Genomic DNA, 20,731 nt, shown 5'->3' with positions numbered 1-20,731 from the left:
TGAAGATAAATGCATCATTATCTCATAAAATATCAATATTAATATGGAAAAGACTGGTCTAATAAGCATGATTTTAATCCTACCCAACTCTCATGCTGCAATTATTGTCAAGCATTACCTGAATACCTAAAAAGCTTTTACATATATCTGTATGACAAAATACTAGTTCATGTCTTCAAATCCATGCATGTGAACTGTAAAACCAATTTAACCCTATTTATTAAGAGAAAAGGCCCAGCATATATTCTATTAATGTGCACTGAGTCCCTATGTTAATGTCTCATTTGATTAAAATATTATTACTATTAAAATATTATTACTATTATTACAAAAGACACAATTTAACAGATTTAAGGAAAAAACTTGAATTCAACAACTTCCCCTCTGGTCATTTATTTAAACCTCTGACAAAGCCTCTGTTCTAAGAAATTATTTCTTCTACTTTCTACTTAGAGAAAAATGAAAGTACATCTGAATTAAATTACCACTGCTGTGGAAACACTGAAACTCTAAATAAAAACTAGTGATCAAGACAAGATTATCTCAAAAGATGCTAGACTCCCTCAACACTGCCCATCATCAGGACAGTCTTTAAATGCCCTTTCTCATAGGCTATGCCAATCATTAGTTGTAATTAAAGTTCTTGTTGAAATTGGCTTATATCTCTCTACATCTGAATCTTTTCAGGTACCGCTCGTTTTCTCTTCTTCCTACTTACTATATGAGATCAGACACTAGTCTGCTTCGAAATTTTACAGGTACTACATCCACATTAAGGTAATTCATCAAAGTAGTCTGAATGCTGTAAAGATTATTTTTTTTAATGCTACAGAATGTCACCAAATTCCCTTATTAGTAGGGTGGCCATTTAATTTATCATCCAAACCAAACACTTGGTTCTGTAAGGGGGCATTATCAAAAATAAAAACAGGCAACAGGCACAGTCAGGACTGTCCCAGCAAACTGACACATATTGCTACCCTACTTATTAAAGAACGAAACCCTGCGCTTAAAAGCCGAAAGTCTCAAAAAAGTGAAATAAAGTTCATGGTGGGAATGGGGGCAGAGTGGGTTAATGTGTGAACAGAAAGTCCGAAGAGTCCAATCAGAAGGTCAAGAGAAAGCTGCATGCTCTCTCAGGCACCCAAATGCAATGGCATTTCCAGCTTATATAAACACACCTTTTCCCCGCCTTGGATATTAAAAGGGTTTGTACATAAGAATCAAGTCTGTCATATGTCATGTGCTCTCCTTATTTATTTATCGGTTTATTTTACTGCTACCCTCACACTCCTCCTCGATATTACCTTATCTCCCACCCACACCCCACAACCCACAAGCTTCCTTTCCCCTCTCTTCCTTATTTTATGTCTCATCACTGAACCAATAAACCAGAATTACTAGGAACTTGCTACATAGCAGGCACTGTGCTAAGTCCTCCTACATAAAATGGGGATCCCAAAACTGAATTACATTCACTCCCTGCCAGCTCAATGTTCAAATTTTTGTTTGAACACTTCGTTTAAAACTCAATACAGGAGACTTCCCTGGTGGTGCAGTGGTTAAGACTCCACGCCCTCAATACGGGGGGCCCGTGTTCAATGCCTGGTCAGGGAACTAGATCCCACATGCCTGCCGCAACTAAGAGTTCGCATGCCACAACTAAGGAGCCAGTGAGCTGCAACTAAGGAGCCCGTGAGCCGCAACTAAGACCCGGCGCAACCAAATAAATTAATTAAAAAAAAAAAAAAAAAACTCAATACCATTTCACTCCAGCCTCCATTTCTGCATGTCCTAAGCAGCCCAACCAAGGAGTACAGTTGCCAAGTTTCCTAGTGAAGCCACCTCTCTATTTATTTGTAGATAATTTAGTACAGTATATACATTGATATAAAAGAATAAACTAAACAACTTTCGTTAAGGCGTCAAAATTTCCACATCTTAAAAAAACTTTATAAAAGCTCTTCTGCTCTCCCAACCAAGACACTGCAGCTTTTGGAGGGGAACACTCTTTCTTGCATACCTTTTTCCTCCTTGAAGCTGGTGAAGGATTATGTCTTGCCCACCACTGAATTTCCAGCACCTAGCAGAGTGTCTAGCACAAAATAGACACTCAGTAAATATCTGTTGAATAAATGAATGAATGACAGGCTCATGGTTAATGACTTTTTTTTTTATGTCAACTCCTCAAGATCTTTGCTCCATTGATCAACTCCTCTCAAAAGGCAGTCTCCTCACTCCCTCTGCCCCTCCCCACCACAGTAACAGCTTTGGAGTCAGCCAAAAACCCCAGATCAAATCCCAGCCACTTAATAGCAATGTAACCCTGAGCAAGTTTTCTAATCATTCTCTATGCCTTATTTTTCTTATCTATAAAATAGAGATAGCACTATCAAGTTTGCTAGGTTTTTGTGGTATTTGTGAGATTTGAAAACAATTTATGTAAAGGGCCAGGCAGGAACCCACTAAATGTGTGTCAGATGAAAGAATAAATTGCCATTGTGTTCTGTGGCTCCAGGTCAAAATGTAACCAACAAACTGTAATTTGCCAAAGCTGATCTTCATTTAACAACAGATATGCATCAGAAGCGGTAACACACAACTGAAGTCTATCTGCTGTGGAACATCAAAGGGAGAGTTTAACATCTGCTTTTAAATGCAGGAGAACAACAATTAATCCACAAGTAAAAGGGGAAAGGTATACAATCCGATTTTATTTTCCCCACCAGGGTATCCATGTATTAAGGGATTACCAGTTTACAGAAGACTAAAGCTTTTTTGCAAGGGTCACGTAGTGGGGGGAGGTAACCCTGGAAATGGTTTTTAAATTCAGCATTTATTGATAGCTCCTGCTTTTCACCATCAAGAAGGTACAAGCCAAGTCTGCCCTTCCTTCAAAGTGCAAAACTAAGCAATCAAAAACTACAAGAATAAGACTGAGACTGAAGAGTATTTTTACCCAACTTGTTAGCAATCTAAGACATTAAACCTCAAAAGGGAATAACATCATGAATCTTTGTGCGACTTGAAATTTATGAAGTGTATGCCTGTGATGGACAGGACACTTTGTTTTCACTGTAGAGCCACGTTCTGAGACCCATTCTCCTGCTGTCAGGCCGAGCAGCAGCCGTGGGAAGAAGCAGCTCCCTGTGCTTTATTTCTAGCACACCTGAAGCTGCCATCAACTGCGGCCATGACAGCTATTTACGGGCCCTTACTTTCCCCTTTTCCAGTAACAGCGGCAGAGACAAGCTATGAAACTTCCCCAGGGTTTGCTTTCCTTCCTCACAGCTCTCTTGGAAGATGAAGGAAACCCCAGAGTTTTTCAAAGCCCGGAGGCAATGTTGATCTTGAGTAACATTTTCTATTTTCTTAAAAGACGTCATTTCCTACTCTCCTCCAGCATACAGAACATGAAGCAAAGCCTAACTACCTCCTTAGAGTACAGGAAAATAAATGCAGTAGTTACAAGAGAACGTGAACTCTGGTTTAAAAACAGCAAAGGGTTAGGGATAAACACGGGCTCTAATACTGAACCGTCAAATTCTGTCCTGCGAGCTCACAGTTTTGGCCTCCTTTAAAGAGTATCTGAGCAAAAGTGGCTCCCATCTGAATACGGATATTTTTTCCCTAAATTCCCAGTGAACCAAGTACACGAACCTATTATAACAACCTGTTTTCTTATCCATCTTCATTTTACAGATGCTTTCTTGTCATGAGTCACAGAGTTTATAAACCAAGAAACTAGGGTGCAAACCTAGGCAGCCTGACCCCAACGGTCTCCCATAATATGCCCTGAACCAGAAAAGTACTTCTGTTTGTTGTCTAAATCTGAAACCAGCCAGGACCAACAGGAGTGACCATCAACACAAGGGCTCCACATATTTTTACAAACTGAGGTCCTTACCTGCATGGATGATGGGGTAGTATTTTTTATGAACTCAAAAATATCATTTAAGACAGTTTTATACCTGCCATAGCAATGAAGCAGCAAGCACAGCTTTACAGCCTCCAAAAGGGCTTACAAGAAGTGCATTGTAGTCTCAGCTTCAGTTTTGGACAGCAAGTCACAAGATAAAATGGCAATTAGGAATTTCCTGAAACTTTAGAGATCAATCTAGATGTCAAACAATTAAATAGATAAATAAATAAAATATCAAACTAAAATCCAATTACCCCCTTTTAAGTAACACTTGATATAACTTCAACAGAAGCTTTATATATATAATTTTAAAACACTGAATTTCAAGGGACAAAACATCTTAGAGATTATTCATCTTATCAATGCAAATTTTATTGAGCAAAGAGTCATGAAAGACAAAAAAAAAAAAAAAAAAAGTGAATGACACTGGATCCCAGGCCTCAAGACCTTAGTCTATTAAACATTATGTAAATAACTATAACCCAATTCAAGTTAAAAACAATAAAAGATAAAATCAGAATATACTATGAGAGACTGAAGTAGGATATTAAGGGAGTTTGACACACAGAAAGGATCACTTCTGATCACAGCACAGTGGTTAAGAGCCATAAACATGAGCATCATACAGACCTGAGTTCAAGTCTTGACCAGTCCACTCCCTAGCTATGTGACATGAGACAAGTTATTTAACCTCACTGAGCCTCAGTTTCAAAACCTTTATAATGGGGCAATAACACCTACCTCTCAGAACAGATATATAGGATTAAACAAGACAAAATATGTAAAACTCTTAATACAGTTCCCAGCACACTCCCAGGGTTAATTGCTAGCAGTGGCTTCCAGTCCCAGACCTATTATTTCTCCATCTCACATGCTTAGCTACTTCTCTTACCAATGCTCCTTAATTGCTCTGGTCCAATGCCCTGCTAGATCCTACTACCAACTCTTCTTTAAAGATGAAGAGATAGACTTTGAGAAAATGGGGAATGTGCCCAATGCCATACAGACTCCTGATTCCTCGGGAAATGACCGCACCTTCCTCAGCAGGCCCACAGCATTTGTGAATCCATCTTCCCTACAAGCTCACCAGAGTCAGATGGATACCTCATGGGCTTTAAAGTTAGATGGATCAGAGTTAGAATCCTAACTCAAACCTTTTCTAGCTGTGTGAATGCTGGCGAGTTACTTTCCCCCAAGTTTCAATAATCCCTACCCTAAGAATTACTGTGACAATCTAGTGACTCACTACTATGACTTCCACACTTGTTCAGACAGCGGAGCCAGTCTAAGGGCAAAATATCAGAAATCTTGGTATATTTAACTGTACCACATGAACCAAGAATTATTCTACTAGGAGAAATTACAACTACATTATATACATACTACTTCCCAAATATTATGTGTGTGTGTGTGCGCACACATATGTGTGTATAAATACATACACACGTTTTTTAAATCATTGTTCTAAGTTTATTGATTAAGTGCTTGTTATTCATTAACTTTTTTTTTTCTATTTGCTAATTTAACTTAACAAGTAGTAGCAGGTACCAAAAGTTCAGGAAAATATAATGGAAAAAAAACTTAAGGATTAGAAAATTCTATTCATGATTTATTCTGGAAGGAATGGGTCAGTGAATATCATTACTGAATGTTAGTGGTCCAACGCCTCATTTGAGAATATCCAGCCCACTGCTTGTCACATAGTACACACTGAATATATGTTATTTCAATCTGAATTTGAAACTCAAATTAAGTTCCCCGAAAGCAAGAGCATATCTCATTCATCTTTGACTAATGAGCTCCTAACACAGTGCCTGGCACATAGTAGCTGTGCAAAAAATGTCGGCTTAATAAATGAACCTAAAATTGAGAAGGCATGCAAAGGTCTATAATACATTTTGCATCTCCAATTAATCTGGATTTCAATTTGCTCCAATAAATTATATTCCAAAGTCTATGAAACGTTCCTTCTGTACCCATCACCTCATCTGAGATATGAAGAGCTTCTTGGGAGGGAGAAATACATAGGTAGAATCCTTCCTTAGGCACAGAAATATTGATGAAGACAGCTAAGTGGGAGGAAGATGCCACCTGCACTCTTGTAATATAACAAAGGGACCAAAGAAGACACAAGCTTTATACACAGTACCCATCAAACAGTGACATTTACCATTTTGAACACATATTTAGTCCCACAAGCCTCCTGTTCAGAACATGTCTGGTTACAGTAAACACAGTAGAGATTGTAGAAGGCGAATCCTAGTCTATTCTCTGTTCACAGATGAAAAACCCACACCATATATTTCACATATTTATACTCCCTTCTAACTGAAAGCCAGGATCACCTCAAATTAAACAAAAAGCTAAGATTCAACTGTTTCTCTTTCAGTAAAAATGATATTGTAGGCAAATATTTATTAGCATGGGAATTCATTATTTATTAAGTGGAAAAGAAAGGATACCAAATAATTTGTAGCATATACTACTCTGCTAGTATTAACATAAAAATAAATATATAGGGGCTTCCCCGGTGGCACAGTGGTTGAGAATCTGCCTGCTAATGCAGGGGACACGGGTTCGGGCCCTGGTCTGGGAAGATCCCACATGCCGAGGAGCAGCTGGGCCCGTGAGCCACAATTACTGAGCCTGCGCGTCTGGAGCCTGTGCTCCGCAACAAGAGAGGCCGCGATAGTGAGAGGCCCGCACACCGCGATGAAGAGTGGCCCCCGCTTGCCACGACTAAAGAAAGCCCTCACACAGAAACGAAGACCCAACACAGCCATAAATAAATAAATAAATTTTTATAAATAAATAAATATATATATATATATATATATATGTATTAAACAGGATAATAAAATAGAAGCTATTTTCTACTTCTTTTAAAATAATTCATGGTTGGGGGGAAAACCACGGCGGGGTGGGGATGGTGGTGTGCTGAATTGGGCGATTGGGATTGACATGTATACACTGATGTGTATAAAACTGATGATTGATTAAAAAATAATAATAATAATCCATGGCTAATTTTTCAAAAGTGCATCTACATTTTGTCAATATTATAGACTCAAGTTTCCAGAAACCTATTTCAAATAATTAAATAAAATACTTGAAACAAGTAAGTCTTTGATAACATATTTGTGATTAAGAGAAAAATAAAAGTAGAGGACAAATGGGAGTTAAAAGGAAGTGTGGTGGTTTTTTAGGGTTTTGAATTTTCCCTAAAATTGCACTAACCTCCCCCAAAATAAGGCACCAATTCATTTAAGTACCCCTTACAGTTTTCAAAGTACTGTCAGAAACATTCACCTGTGACTTTTGTAAATTTCAGAAGGGACTTCCCTCCATCTCCCCCAACCCTGCCCTCTCCCTTAATGTTTACTTCCATATAACTAGTTCTTCAGGACTAGATACATACAGAGCATACTTATGCATTATAACCACCTTCTTTTTAACTTAAAAGTCAACTGTGAACATCCTTCTGTGCATGTAAATTTTCACCTATGACATCAGTTTCAGTAAGCAGAGATCCTTCTGCCATAGTCCCTTTGGTAACACAGGGACTGTCTTTAGCTTACTGTGGTGATCAAAAGTCCTACTCATGCCTTGCTTCTACAAAATGGAAAAGTGACTTTTACAGCAATATCACAAAGGGAATATTTCGGTGTAATGGAAGGAAAATATTTCACCAGGGACTATATTAAATTTTAAAGAAATGCTAAATTATTTGAAAGGCAGTTTAAGTAGCTCACTTTCTGGGGCTAAGTTGTATTTCCAATCTAAACACCACTGCAAATATTGAGATCCTAAAGGCCAGAGAATTAATCTTTTGCTCTTTTCGTTCCACTTCTGTGGACAGATTGGTGACTTCCAACATAATCCTCTTTCAAATATCCTTCCAGGATGGAATAAATATCCTTTATTTTAAGGTTAATATGTGAATACAAGGCTAAAAAATGCAACTGAATATATTGCTATCATTTTTTAAAATTCCATTTTAATTTCACTACTGCAAATATTTCACTGTAACAAAAAAAAAATGTTTTTGGAGAAAATTTTCAAAGTCTTTGCTTTCATTGGATTTATATTTTAGCATAGACTTGATGGCTCTCAGAAACTGTTTTCGTGGTGTGTGTATGTAATATTTTTTCAGTACATCTTATTTAACTTCAAAACAGCTTCATAATTAAAGACCCTTACCTTATTAAAATTATTTCCACATAACACACAATTCAGTTATAAATAAATTTACACTACAAACAATATAACAATAAAATCTGATCTTACTGTTTAACACTTCTATGGAACTTCTAGAGTATAGTTCTTTTCTGTCTTGTTTTGTTTTAGGAATGTTTCAACTATCTCATTTGTACTGTCAGAAATGTAGAGGAGCTGTAATACACAAAGTATACAAAGTTTAGAAAACTATCTAGTGATTTAATGAGCAAACAGTTCCTACTGTCAATGATATTGCTTCTGGAATACACCAGAAAGGAGGTGTGTGTGAGCGCGTGTGCGTGAGTGTGTGTGTGTGTGTGTGTACGTGTGTTGCTTCGCTTACATTCTTATGGGCCACTCACATTTCCAAGTAGTATCTACAAAAAAGTAGACTGTATTATTTTTAGGGCCCATTTTACCTTTCTCTTCAAAAAGATCAGGGAAATAAACTGAACTTTATGGCGCCAAACAATTTTTTCTACAAGATAGTCAAGCCATTCACACAGGTTTCTCAAACTATCTTGGAGTTTCTCGAAAAAGTTATAAAACGATAAAACTGACAGACGCATCAATTCGTCTAAGACCAAGCTACATGAGGGACTTACTGAACAAGTGATTCCACATTTTATTTTCCTTTCCAGACAAGAAAAGAACCAAATGGATTACATTCTTATTCTAAAAAATTCAGAACCAAAGAGCTTCTCTAAAAGTCTAAAACTCCTGAAGCTCAGAAAACTAGACTCACTTTTCTGTCACACCATATTACACTGTCTTACCTTTAGAGTTTAATTCATCTACTGAACACCTGATAAAAGGTTTTATCACAACCTTGAGGACTCAGTTTATGAAATCCCAAAGAAATGGCACATTGCAAAAATTCATCCTAATCTCTTGAAAGGTTTTTTTTTTTTTTTTTCTTTTAAAGGTCTCCTGAGTCCCCTTCCATGTTTCAAGTCTGTAAGAGCAAATAAAACTTACAAAGCCAGGAAAGAAAGGAAGTAGAAAAGCCACAGACAAACTGTTAACTTTCTGAGAGAAATATAACAAAATTTTTAAAAAGCAAGTTAGAAAATTACTTACTTTTCCCAGGTCTTTGGTACAAAGCTCAGAAGGCAATTTCCCTTTTCCCACCAAGTCTTGTTAATTAATAGCAATCACTCAATGAGGTCAGGCAGCCCGAATATATCTAGAAATTGTGTACAGACAAAAAGTTAACATTCAAAGTCAGATTAGAAATTAAAAATCAAAACACCCCATTGCTATCCAGAGTCTCTGCATAATTAAAATACAGATTGCACTGGAATATCTAAATGATGAGCTATGTTAGCTACTTTTCTTTCAGAACAATACTAACAAGACTTGCTAAACCTAGATGGTGTTTTGATCTGTCATCTTATTAAAGTTACTAGAGCCGGAATCAGCAAGGCTTCTTGGCAACCTTCACGATAAAAATGTCCTTCTCAGGGAGTCATAAAAAGCAACTTAGGGAGGATGTGGACTTCTAATTATACTGTGACTTGGGAGGGAAGGTCTTCCGAAATCACACTTGCCTGCCTCACCTTCCAAAGATGAGCTCATCTCACAAACACAAAAGCAGTTGTAAATAGAAGTGAACAATAACAACTTAAAGAAATTCATTAACAACTTGTAAATGCCCTTCAGATGTATCCATTGAAGCACACTTCATTTTTGCAGGTGGGAATGAGAAGAGAGAAGCCTGTTGACTTTTTTAAAAAAATAAATTTATTTATTTGTTTATTTTGGCTGCATTGGGTCTCTGTTGCTGTGCGCGGGCTTTCTCTAGAGTTGCAGTGAGCGGGGGCTACTCTTTGTTGCGGTGCGCGGGCTTCTCACTGCGGTGGCTTCTCCTGTTGCGGAGCACGGGCTCTAGGTGCACGGGCTTCAGTAACTGTGGCACGCAGGCTCAGCAGTTGTGGCCGAAGGGCTCTAGAGTACAGGCTCAGTAGTTGTGGCGCATGGGCTTAGTTGTTCTGCGGCATGTGGGATCTTCCCGGACCAGGGATCGAACCCGCGTCCCCTGTGATTCAGTCAGCTGTGGCCAGGTCGGCAGGGCCATGTGACAGGCTTTCCTCACAAATGGCTCTATGAGTGGTGCAGGTAACCTGCTAGTGTTGGAGGGTCTCCTGCAGAGGCAGGCAGTGGCTGTGTCTCACTGTGGGGACAAGGACACTGGCAGCAGAAGTTCTGGGAAGTACTCCTTGGCGTGAGCCCTCCCAGAGTCCACCATCAGCCCCACCAAAGAGCCCAGGTAGGCTCCAGTGCTGGGCTGCCTCACTGATAAAGGTTTTTGAGTGTTATGTCCCTGATCCTACTTTTCCCTTAAGCATTGGGGGGTTTACTGCATGATTCTGCATAGCATGGTGGTTTTTAGAAACACATATATTGCATTTCAGCAGACCTGACTGTATAGTAACTAGTGTTTACAAGGATGCTTGTGTGTTGTGTGTTTTGTTTTGTTTTTTTGGGTTTTTTTGGCCACGCCACATGGCTTATGGGATCTTAGTTCCCCGACCAGGGATCGAACCCGGCCCCATGCAGTGAAAGCGCTGAGTCTTAACCACTGGACCACCAAAGAAAGTCCCAGGACGCTTGTGATTTAGACCAGAGGGGTTAAATTATGATTTTCAAATATGTTCATTATGTTAAAGAGGATAGCAACATATGTAATTTAATTTTAGAAAGAATCACACTCACATACTAGGTTTACAATAACCTAGTATGGACACTTTTAAGGGTGTTTCAGTTACGTGAAAAATTTATTTATGAGAAGTTCCCTAATGGTGTTGTTAGATAAATGAAGCGTTACTGCATCATTCCGGACAGACCAACATGATGGTGTTATAAAGATACAATTCTTGCAGACAAGAGGACTTAGCCGGAGTTGCTAGAGAGGAGAAACTGAATTATTTGTCATTCCTTGAAACCAATAAACTTTTAAAAGATTAAAGTTATCCGTAAAAAAAAGTCCAAGATATACATAAAGATATGTACAAAGAAGTTTTCCATTAAAGTAATAACAATTTTAAGCAATTTTAAAATATAAATATTCAGCAACGGATAAAGTTTTTTAAAATCTGTAAGATATTTAATAAAATGAGAAAATGTTTTTAAGCAGTGTTCATTGGGAATGCAGACTATAAGATATGTTCCACATCATCTCAATTTTGTTTAAAAGTATCTATACCTAGAAAAAAAGACTAGAATGAAAAAAAGTCAACATTTGTATAGTTACTAATTAGAGATAACAGAATAAGAATAGAATAATTTTTATTTTCTTTGCATTTTCCTGTGGTTCCCAAATTTTCCACAATAATCACATCTACTTTTACAGTTAGAAATAACCATACGCTATATAAAAATAGGACTAAGGCATTTGGTGGGGAAAAAAACCTCTTTTTATCCCCACTTTAATTCTGAATGTGACTCCAGCCAGTAGAATGAACACTAGCCCAAGAACAAGGGTACCAGATGCTTCCTCCACAGGTATTAACATATCCAGTCACAGAAAGTATTTTCTATCTCGTAATTCAAGGGCAAATACAGTCCCAACAGAGATGTTCAAAGTATATAAATCCGTTTTAGAGGCCAAAATATAATTTGCTTTTACTGGCTAAAACAGTTATGGATTTAGTAAAATCCAGATGAAAGAAGACTTTTAATTATATAATTGCATATTAGCTGTCTTAATGTCTGAAAGAAATTTAGTTATGAATGAAGAAATTGTGCTCTGGATAAAGCTCCTTTCAAACAAGATCAAGATTAAAGAAATACAAGAAGCAATGGATTCAGTTGTGGGGATGAGTGCCTCACTCGGGGAGTTTTCGATAGAAAGTAAGAAAGAGATATTGATCTTTACGACCTCCAAAAGAACTCAGTTGTATTAAAATTTTCCCAATAAACATAAAACTGGACTTTGAAAATAATCCATTTGCCAAAAATGGTGACTCCTTAGTCATCAGTCTGCTTAGTTTAATTCCATGCACTGAAACTGCATAAGAACTAAATGGTGAAACTACAATACTCTGAAGTCAAGGGCCAATGTGGAACAATTTGGCCACCACACAACCTGAGTTCACTTACCTATACTGGCCAGCAGCACATTTAAAGGATGTGCCCCTTTCCATCTTCAGTGTAGCCTTACTCACATCAAATACCCAGTAACTATTTGGTGTAGAGCAATTGCTTTAGTACCACTCTCCATTCTCAAGAATGCACTGAGGATTAAAAATCAGTGATTGTGTGTGTGTGTGTGTGTGTGCGTGTGTGTGTGCGTGTGTGTGTGTGGTTTTGTTTTATAAAATTATAAAGCATCTGTAACATGCAGTGTATACATCTGAATAATAACCATATTCCTGCTGTACAAAGTATAGATGTACTAGTCTCTGTTTTGTTTTTTACTTCCAAAAATGCTGACTTCAATGGAAAACAAACAAAAAACCCTTCTGTTTCAAATTTGCTTTTGTATTTTTAAGCTTTTTCATAACTTCCCTATCAAATGGAAACAAAGCTACTGATTTCATGTTTCGTTCTGTTTTGTTTCATAGAATAGAAAGGGAAAATGAATATTTTAATTACGCTATCATATACAAAAAGAGATCACAGAGGTGATACTTAGTTCCAGAAAAATCAGTCAGTTCAAGTTCAAGATCAGAGACTATCATTTTATCAAATATATGTTGATTACTTTGGAAAATAACTGAAATTCTTGGCTTCTGTGTCTCACAAGTTGCTGCCTAAAATGCTGCACATATGCACCTTTAATAATTTGAAACCAAATATTATAATCAGCAAATAAATTCAGATACTATTTTCAATTAGGAGTGTTCAAAATAAAAACTATGAATTTTAATTTTTAAAAGAAGACATGCAGAAATATACATCCACTTATACACACCTCACACTGACTCTGAAAATACAGAACACTTAGGAACTCAGTATGGAAACTGTATTTCTTAAATTGCTCTAAGAATTAGCATATGTATAGCTCAGGGGAATACACTCTCTTAGCATTACTGGATATAAAAAAGGGCAACCAATTTTCAGAGTCTACCTGGAAAATAAGCAGAAATTATTTTCTCAGGCTCTCTAGTCACTCCGTGGGCAGAATTCCAACATAATCTAAATTGGTCTTGGCACTATCTCACTCCCATTTTTGCATCACTGCACCACCTCTGGTCCAAAGCCCAATGACCTTCTCTCTCGACGGCCTCCTACTCTCATTGGTCCTTTCCTTCCAACTTCTAAACTTCCAATGACTCCATGGCAATATTTTAGCAGAAGCTGGGGAATGGGGGAGCTTCAACAAATGATTAAGGAATTTTAACTTTCTCTGGATTATATGCATTTTTAAAGAAAAGTTTGAGTACCCAGATCTTGTTTTTCTAAGCACCATAGCTCACTGGAGAAATAGTTGGGTCCAGACCTGGGGATAAGGAAAGTACAGTATAAGCCTAGAACACCTTACTATGCCAGGAAGCAAGAAGTGCTCAAATATTAATGCAGACATGACAGAAGGACACAGGAGCTGCCTTGAAGGGGCTCCCACTGGCCAAATGTGGTACAATCTGAACAACAAAAAGAATGATACGGATAAATTATAACACACTCAATTTTTAAAAAAGGAACCATCAATCCACAGATATTCATGGAAAGGGGGATAGTGGAAAGCTCTTCTTTACAAAGAAAGCCAGCTAATAAACACCAAAGGAATAGCAGAAATAGAAAATCCCACTTTGCAGCCACCAAGGCAATGATTGATTCAGTCAAGGGTCGTTAATGGACGCTAAAACCATTAGGGAAAGGGTTGCTATGGAACAGGATACTCACACAGTCTCAGAATATCACCCCACAGATTACTTATCACTTACCGAGGGGAAAAGGTATCCTTATAATGGAGAGCTCTGGCAGACCACCTTACCCAAGTGATGGCTGGCACAATCAATTATAGGATAACCGAACATCACATGTCTCCACAGGGACTATGTAGTATGTTTGTCAAAAGGCTTAATCTGTATCTCATCATAAAGTAACAATCAAACAAATCCAGTACTTGTGGTACTTTCTACAAGACAATTATCTTGGCATTCTCCAAGATATCAGTGCCATGAATGACAAAAATAAACAAAAACAGGGTGACTGTTCTGGATTAAAGGAAAAGAAACAAAATGCAGTGAATGACTGTTGATGAATCTTGGATGAGGAGAGGGGTTATAAAAGACATTACTGGAATAACTGGCGAAATTTGAATCGGTATTATGGGCTATGTGGGAGAATATTCTTGTGTTTGGGAGATACATGTTAAAGTATTAATATTTCAGGTAAAGGGTCATGACCTCTATAACTAACTCAACCGGTTCAGCAAAAATGTTTTAAAGTGTATGTATACAGAGACAGAGAGACAGCAACAGAGAGAGACAGAGATAAAACAAATTTGGCAAAATGTTAGCATTTTATATGGCAGGCTGGTTGTAACCTCTAAAAGCCAGTAACTACGGTTACTTGTAGGCTGTGTCTATTCCATATAAAGACAGATCATAAAGGAGCTTATGGTTGAAACCAACACAAATAGAAACAGAGACCACTGGTGTTACAGCATTTAGTCCATTTTTCAAAACACTTTTTCCAATTCATTTTTCTTCTGTAGCAATTAATGGTCATTAGTTGGGAGGAAGAAGATTTACAGAGAAAAAGAAACCCAAGGAAGAGGACAACAATGGATAAAAATTAGGCACAGATAATTTCAGTTCTCTTCCATACCTCTTCTTTGGAAGAAGAGGTAAGTCTCAAGGTTTAAAAAAATTGTGCATTGTTTTCCATCCTGGTGAGAAACCCTGGATAGATGTGGACCTTTCCAGTGAGCAAGAAAGAGTCCCTCTGCAAGAGGTATTCTGACCAAACACCAGGACCAGTGAAGCTGAGCACTTCATTTCATGCCCAGCCCTGGCCAAGCCTAGAACAGAGGGGCATGTGTCTGAATAACGAACGTTCCATGTGGGCAAACTTGCATCCCAGAAGCCCCGCTTTCAGCAGCTGCCTCAAACTGAATGTGTTGCAAACAGAATTCTCCTCCACCAAACTTGATCCCTTGTTTCTATTACTTCTCTCCTCAGTCTATCCACTCTCGAAAGTGCAGCTTCATCTTTCACTTTGGTTCCCACTGGCCCTCTCTTCCTCGTTCACATCCTCAGGCCCATACTGGCCACAAGGTCTCTCACAGTCCAGGCAGAAACAGCCTCTCTTTTCTCTGTTTCTCCTCAATACTTCTATCTATGGCACTCACTTGACACTTTTTAAATATCTTTGCCACACGGTACTGATTCTGTACTCACTGTAGGCAAGAACTTTACTATGTTACCTCATTTAAAAATCACTGAGGGACTTCCCTGGAGGAGCAGTGGTTAAGAATCTGCCTGCCGATGCAGGAGACAAGAGTTTGAGCCCTGGTCCGGGAAGATCCCACATGCCGCGGAGCAACTAAGCCCGTGCACCAGAACTACTGAGCCTGTGCTCTAGAGCCCGCGAGCCACAACTACTGAGCCCGCGTGCCTACAGCCCGTGCTCTGCAACAAGAGAAGCCACCGCAATGAGAAGCCCACGCACCACAACGAAGAGTAGCCCCCGCTCACCGCAACTACAGAAAGCCCGTGCGCAGCAACGAAGACCCAACGCAGCCAAAAAAAAAAAAAAAAAAATCACTGAAATTCTGTGAAGTAGTTTACGTTATTTTGCTTCTGTCTACGGAAGAAATGGATACTCAGACAGGTGAAATAACTTGTCCGAGGTTACAGAGTTGTAAAGTTGATATTCAGACCCTGATCTTCTGGTTCTACCCTAACACCAAGGTGCTTCAGATTTTATTTATCATTTTAAACACTGTCCCCTGTCCTTAAATCAAGCACAGACTCCTTGAAGGAAGGGATCCATTTTATCCAGCTTTGTGCTCTCTCCAGAGCCTAGCAATACTCATAACTCATGTTCACTGAATTATATTTCAAGACTCAGCCCAGAAACCATTTTTCTTTCTGACTTCCAAGCCCAATCCCTGTACAACCACCCACGCCCTCCCCTTGCCCTCTATATGTTTCTACTGCAGTACACGCAAGCCTTAACGGCAGGCTTCGTAACTGCCGCATGTGTGCCCTGGAACACAGCAGGCACCTAATGTATGTTTGCTGAATGAAATGTTTATGCATGAGACAGCTGGGTCCCTTATCAAGGCTACTATGTCTTGCTAGAAAATTGACCTCATTTTTATCTTTATCACATACTGAGGAAATTATTTTAGGAAAGAGTGACACAGGGAAAATGGAGAAAAACAGTCTTGGCCTTTGGGTCCTACCCACTTCACCTGCTGTCCTGGGTATACTGTATTCTGGAGAAGTGCTTCCAAATTTTAATGGATACGTAGTTATCATTCAATACAAATTACGATTCAGTATGTCTGTGATAGAGCCCAAGATTCTGCATTTCTTTTTCTGGGGCGTGGGGGAATGCAAACAAGAGGCTAACCAAGATTCTGCATTTCTAACAAGCTCCCAAGAGACGTTGATGCTGCTGATCTATGGACCACACTTCCCAGGAGCAAGAAGTCCTAGACTGTAATAGTGAAACTGTGCCCATTTAAAGAGAAATAACATGTAGACTAAATGACCAGACATAAATTCAGAGTGTTAATGCTAGTTATCTCTGGGTTTCTTCTTTCTGCTTTCCTATAATTTCCAAGTATTCTATAAGGACTCTTGCTGATGGAAATAAAAAGTTTAAATGCTATATATACACATGCATAAAAAACTGTACATTTGGACATTTCGACTTTGCATGGCTACATCTTTATTTAAGCAACAAATATACTTAAGAGGACCAGACTTGGGAAATAACAAGATGGTGAATTTAGCAATTCCCTGTCTGCTCATTTTAACACGTCGATTAACATAAAACAGTAATTACCCTTAGCAAGCAGTCACCACCACAAGCATTGCTTTTCTCAGGTTCTTTTCCCTTAAAAGAAAGAGAAAGAATCCATTCAGTTGGAAGACAATAAAAGGCAAACCAAATTAAGGACAGAAGAAAGAACAAGCAGGTGCTACAATGAACCTCTTCCAAGTGGGTCAACAGAACCTCATGAAGTTGAAAAGGTGGTGGAAATGCGTTTCTCCCAGCAGAGGTGGGGTGGGCTGGGTTCCCAGACAAGGCAAAGTGCAATAAATTAAAGCAGCACTCACCGTGCACCTGCAAGCGAGGTGCAAAGAAATGGTCCTCAGAGGAGCCCCCCTTCCAAACATAACAAGGAAAGATCATTAGGAAAAGGCAATTAGAGGGTGTGCGTTTGCAGGAAAGCACTCCCCAAATACCTCCTTCTCTTCCGTGTTGTTCCTAAGGATGCCAGGTTTATCCTATGAGTTGCAGAAGTTGCTGCCCAGGCAGGTGGGCCTCTCATGCCCACTCCCATACCCGCAGCTATTCTGGACTCTTGCCCGGCCATAGTACCTGTGACTCAGGAAGGGCCAAAAACAAAGGAGGCACTTTGTAACCAGAGTATTCCTGGTTAAAGTAGGACCAACAAGGTTCTGCATCCTCTGTTTTCCAACCCACAGGCCTAAGTGACTTTTTGCCTTAAAGAAATATTGTGAAACTCACTGTGAAATTACCCGAAAGGATTGGAACTTAGTGTCTGGAAGGCTTATATATACAATGGGACTAAAAATCACTTCTGTGTGTCTATTAAGGATGTGGTTTCCTATCTGTGAAGTTCAGACACGATAGACATTCAGCTCAACTGAAAACAGTGAGTCACTTTATCTCTACTGAGTTCTGTGAGTCTAGAGCTGGACCATTCAAGGCAAATAAGCATATGCTGAGGTATTTAAAAATGCGATCACTTGGGTTTCCCTGGTGGCACAGTGGTTGAGGGTCTGCCTGCCAGTGCAGGGGACACGGGTTCGAGCCCTGGTCTGGGAAGATCCCACGTGCCACGGAGCGACTAGGCCCGTGAGCCACAACTACTGAGCCTGCGCGTCTGGAGCCTGTGCTCCGCAACAAGAGAGGCCGCGATAGTGAGAGGCCCGCGCACCGCGATGAAGAGTGGCCCCCCGCTTGCCACAACTGGAGAAAGCCCTCGCACAGAAACGAAGACCCAACACAGCAAAAAATAAATAAATTAATTAATTAAATAAATTTAAAAAAAAAATGCGATCACTTGAGATTTCAATAGCCTCAAAGTCAGCATCTTGATGGGAGAAAAAATCTGAATCTACTTGGACTTGCTTACATTTCTTTTATTGAAATTCAATATTGTTTTTATTTTGAATTATATGGATGGTAGATGGGGTGGGGGAGGGGAAAGCACCATAATCTTCTCGGTGCTCCAAAGCCTCAGAGTCTTAATATCTTAGTAGGAATTTTAGATTTGAGGAGACGTAAGAGGCACGACAATCAAATAGAATGGATTCTGGTTTAACTTTTTTTTCAATGCTAAAGACTTAGGGGACTAAGTCTTTGGGAAATTTGACTATGGACTGATAATAAATGATATTTGAGGACTACAATTAATTTTGTCGGTCATCATAGTAGTACTGCATTTACATAAGGCAGCTTCTTTATTTCTTGGAGATGAATGCTAAAGTATTGAGGGGTAAAATGCCATGATATCTAAAATTTATTTTGAAATGGCTCAGCAAAAAATAATATATGTAAATTTACACAGATGAAGTAAATACGAAAAATGCTAATAGTTACTGAAATCAGATAGGGGTTCTATGGGTTTTCATTGTAGTATATTCCTTCTACTTTCTTCTATATTTGAAAAATTTTAGAATGAAAAGTTTAAATTTATATAAAAAACATTTATGACCCCATAGTTTTATCTCCCTTGTCCTATTCTCTTGCCATATTAGACCACAGTCCATCTATAGTAGATTATTTTCTTTCCTCCAGAACACATTCTCTCACGCCTTCCACCTCTGTAACTCTGTGTGTTATATTGTCTCAACCTGGCATTTTTCTCCCTCCAGTCACTGGGCCTCTGATGAAAGCTGATTTATTCTTTCAGGTCAATCTCAAAGGCTACCTCCTCTTGGAAAACTTTCCTAACCTCCACCCCACTTTATGCATCTCCCCTTTTCAGACTCCCCATTACACCTTGTACCTCTCAGCACACCTATCACATTCTACCCTGTAAGGTAAACACTGAAGCTGACATTTACTGAGAGCTTCCCACGTGTGAGGCCCTGTTCACATGCTGTCACATGCATTCTTTATTGCACTCATTTCTTTCCTACCCCACTGAGGTAGGAGCTGTCATTACCTCTTTTCACAGGTGAGGAAACAGGCTTTGAGAGGCTGGGTGACCTACCCAGTTACAGGGTCAGTAAGTGGCAGTGCCAGGCTTCATTCAAATATAGCCCATCTGCTTCTAAACTCTTAAGCACTAGTGTGTATGTCATTTGCATGGCAGCCTGATCCTTTCCTACTACACTGTAACAATTTAAGGGCAGGTATTGCATCTTCTTTCTTTATTCACTCAACCAATAGTTGTTGAAAAGCCACTATTATCAGGAAACCACTGCCCTATGTGATGGGGTAAAGATATGCGTGAAAAGGACAGTTTTTGACCTAGGCAAAAACTAAGGAAATCTGAACAAACTATGGACTTTAGTTAATAAAAATGTATGTATGTACTGGTACATTAATTGTAACAAATGTACCATATGAATGTAAGATGTCAATAATAGGGCAAACAGGGTGAGAGGGTTAATGAGAACTCTGTACTATCTTCTCAATCTTCCTGTAAATCTAAAACGGTTCAAAAAAAATAAAGTCTATTTTAAAAAAGGAAAAAAGAATGTGACAATGAGGTCAGTTTTCTTGACTGGCTCATAAACTCCCTATAAAATCAATCCTAAAGAACAGTGGTTCAGTCATTCTAGCAAAAGGGGCGACAATGAAACATCTGACTAGGGCCTATTTGGGGAATGAATTCAAATGAGGATCTCCAGCTGAATGTGTGGCACGTGTTTTTTAAACCTAATCTCATACATGTATGTCCTTCCCCTCGTACAACACTAACATGCTTCAGGCTCCAGTTTCTCCAGCTTAATTCACGACGTTTTAATGAACATACCCAGGAAGGAATTTACCACATCTCCTACTTCCCTAAATCAACTCAAGTTCTTAAGTTAAGTCTCAGAAAGACTCTAGGAAGTTCAATTTCTTTTTTAAGCATTGGTTATTTTTTGGTTTTGATTTTTTTGTTTTTGTTTTTTTCCTTAAAGAATCACAGAGTTTCAAGTCCCACACTCCATAGCCATCTCAAACCCAGAACTTCAGGTACCTACACATTAATATACCGAACCATCCTATGCCTGATTCTTCCCTAAAAGAAGGGAACTCGGCCTTTCAGATACTGTTCAGGGATTCCTCTCCACTTTAGTAAATGGCTCTCTCCACCACATTTGTGAGATCAGCTACATTTCCACATATAAAAACCTTCCTATGTGGAGCTAGCCTAATAAACCACCATGAATAACAGTAACTCTTTTTTTAGATCTGACTCCTGGAAAACTACAGCTCCTC

General features: G+C 38.9%; 1 protein-coding gene across 16 annotated transcripts in view; it reads right to left on the bottom strand.

Annotated features, from left to right (window-relative positions):
* APBB2 (amyloid beta precursor protein binding family B member 2) overlaps window positions 1-20,731 on the bottom strand; it is a 363,347-nt gene that overhangs the window by 255,136 nt on the left and 87,480 nt on the right. For 11 of the 16 annotated variants that reach the window (XM_082464206.1, XM_082464207.1, XM_082464202.1 and 8 more), the window contains one exon: window positions 9,221-9,326. The exons of 2 other annotated variants lie outside the window; for them this stretch is intronic. The gene's annotated coding sequence lies outside the window, so the exon portion shown is untranslated. Of the gene's footprint in view, window positions 1-8,209; window positions 8,315-9,220; window positions 9,327-17,107; window positions 17,159-20,731 lie in introns of all 16 variants that reach the window. 3 more of the 16 variants (XM_082464191.1, XM_082464205.1, XM_082464208.1) reach the window with 2 other exon arrangements.

This window comes from Balaenoptera physalus, assembly GCF_965194825.1.
Source record: "Balaenoptera physalus genome assembly, chromosome: 5".
Lineage (NCBI taxonomy): Eukaryota > Metazoa > Chordata > Mammalia > Artiodactyla > Balaenopteridae > Balaenoptera > Balaenoptera physalus.
Note: the sequence above shows the minus strand (reverse complement) of the source record. Positions and strands in the feature narration are given on the sequence as shown.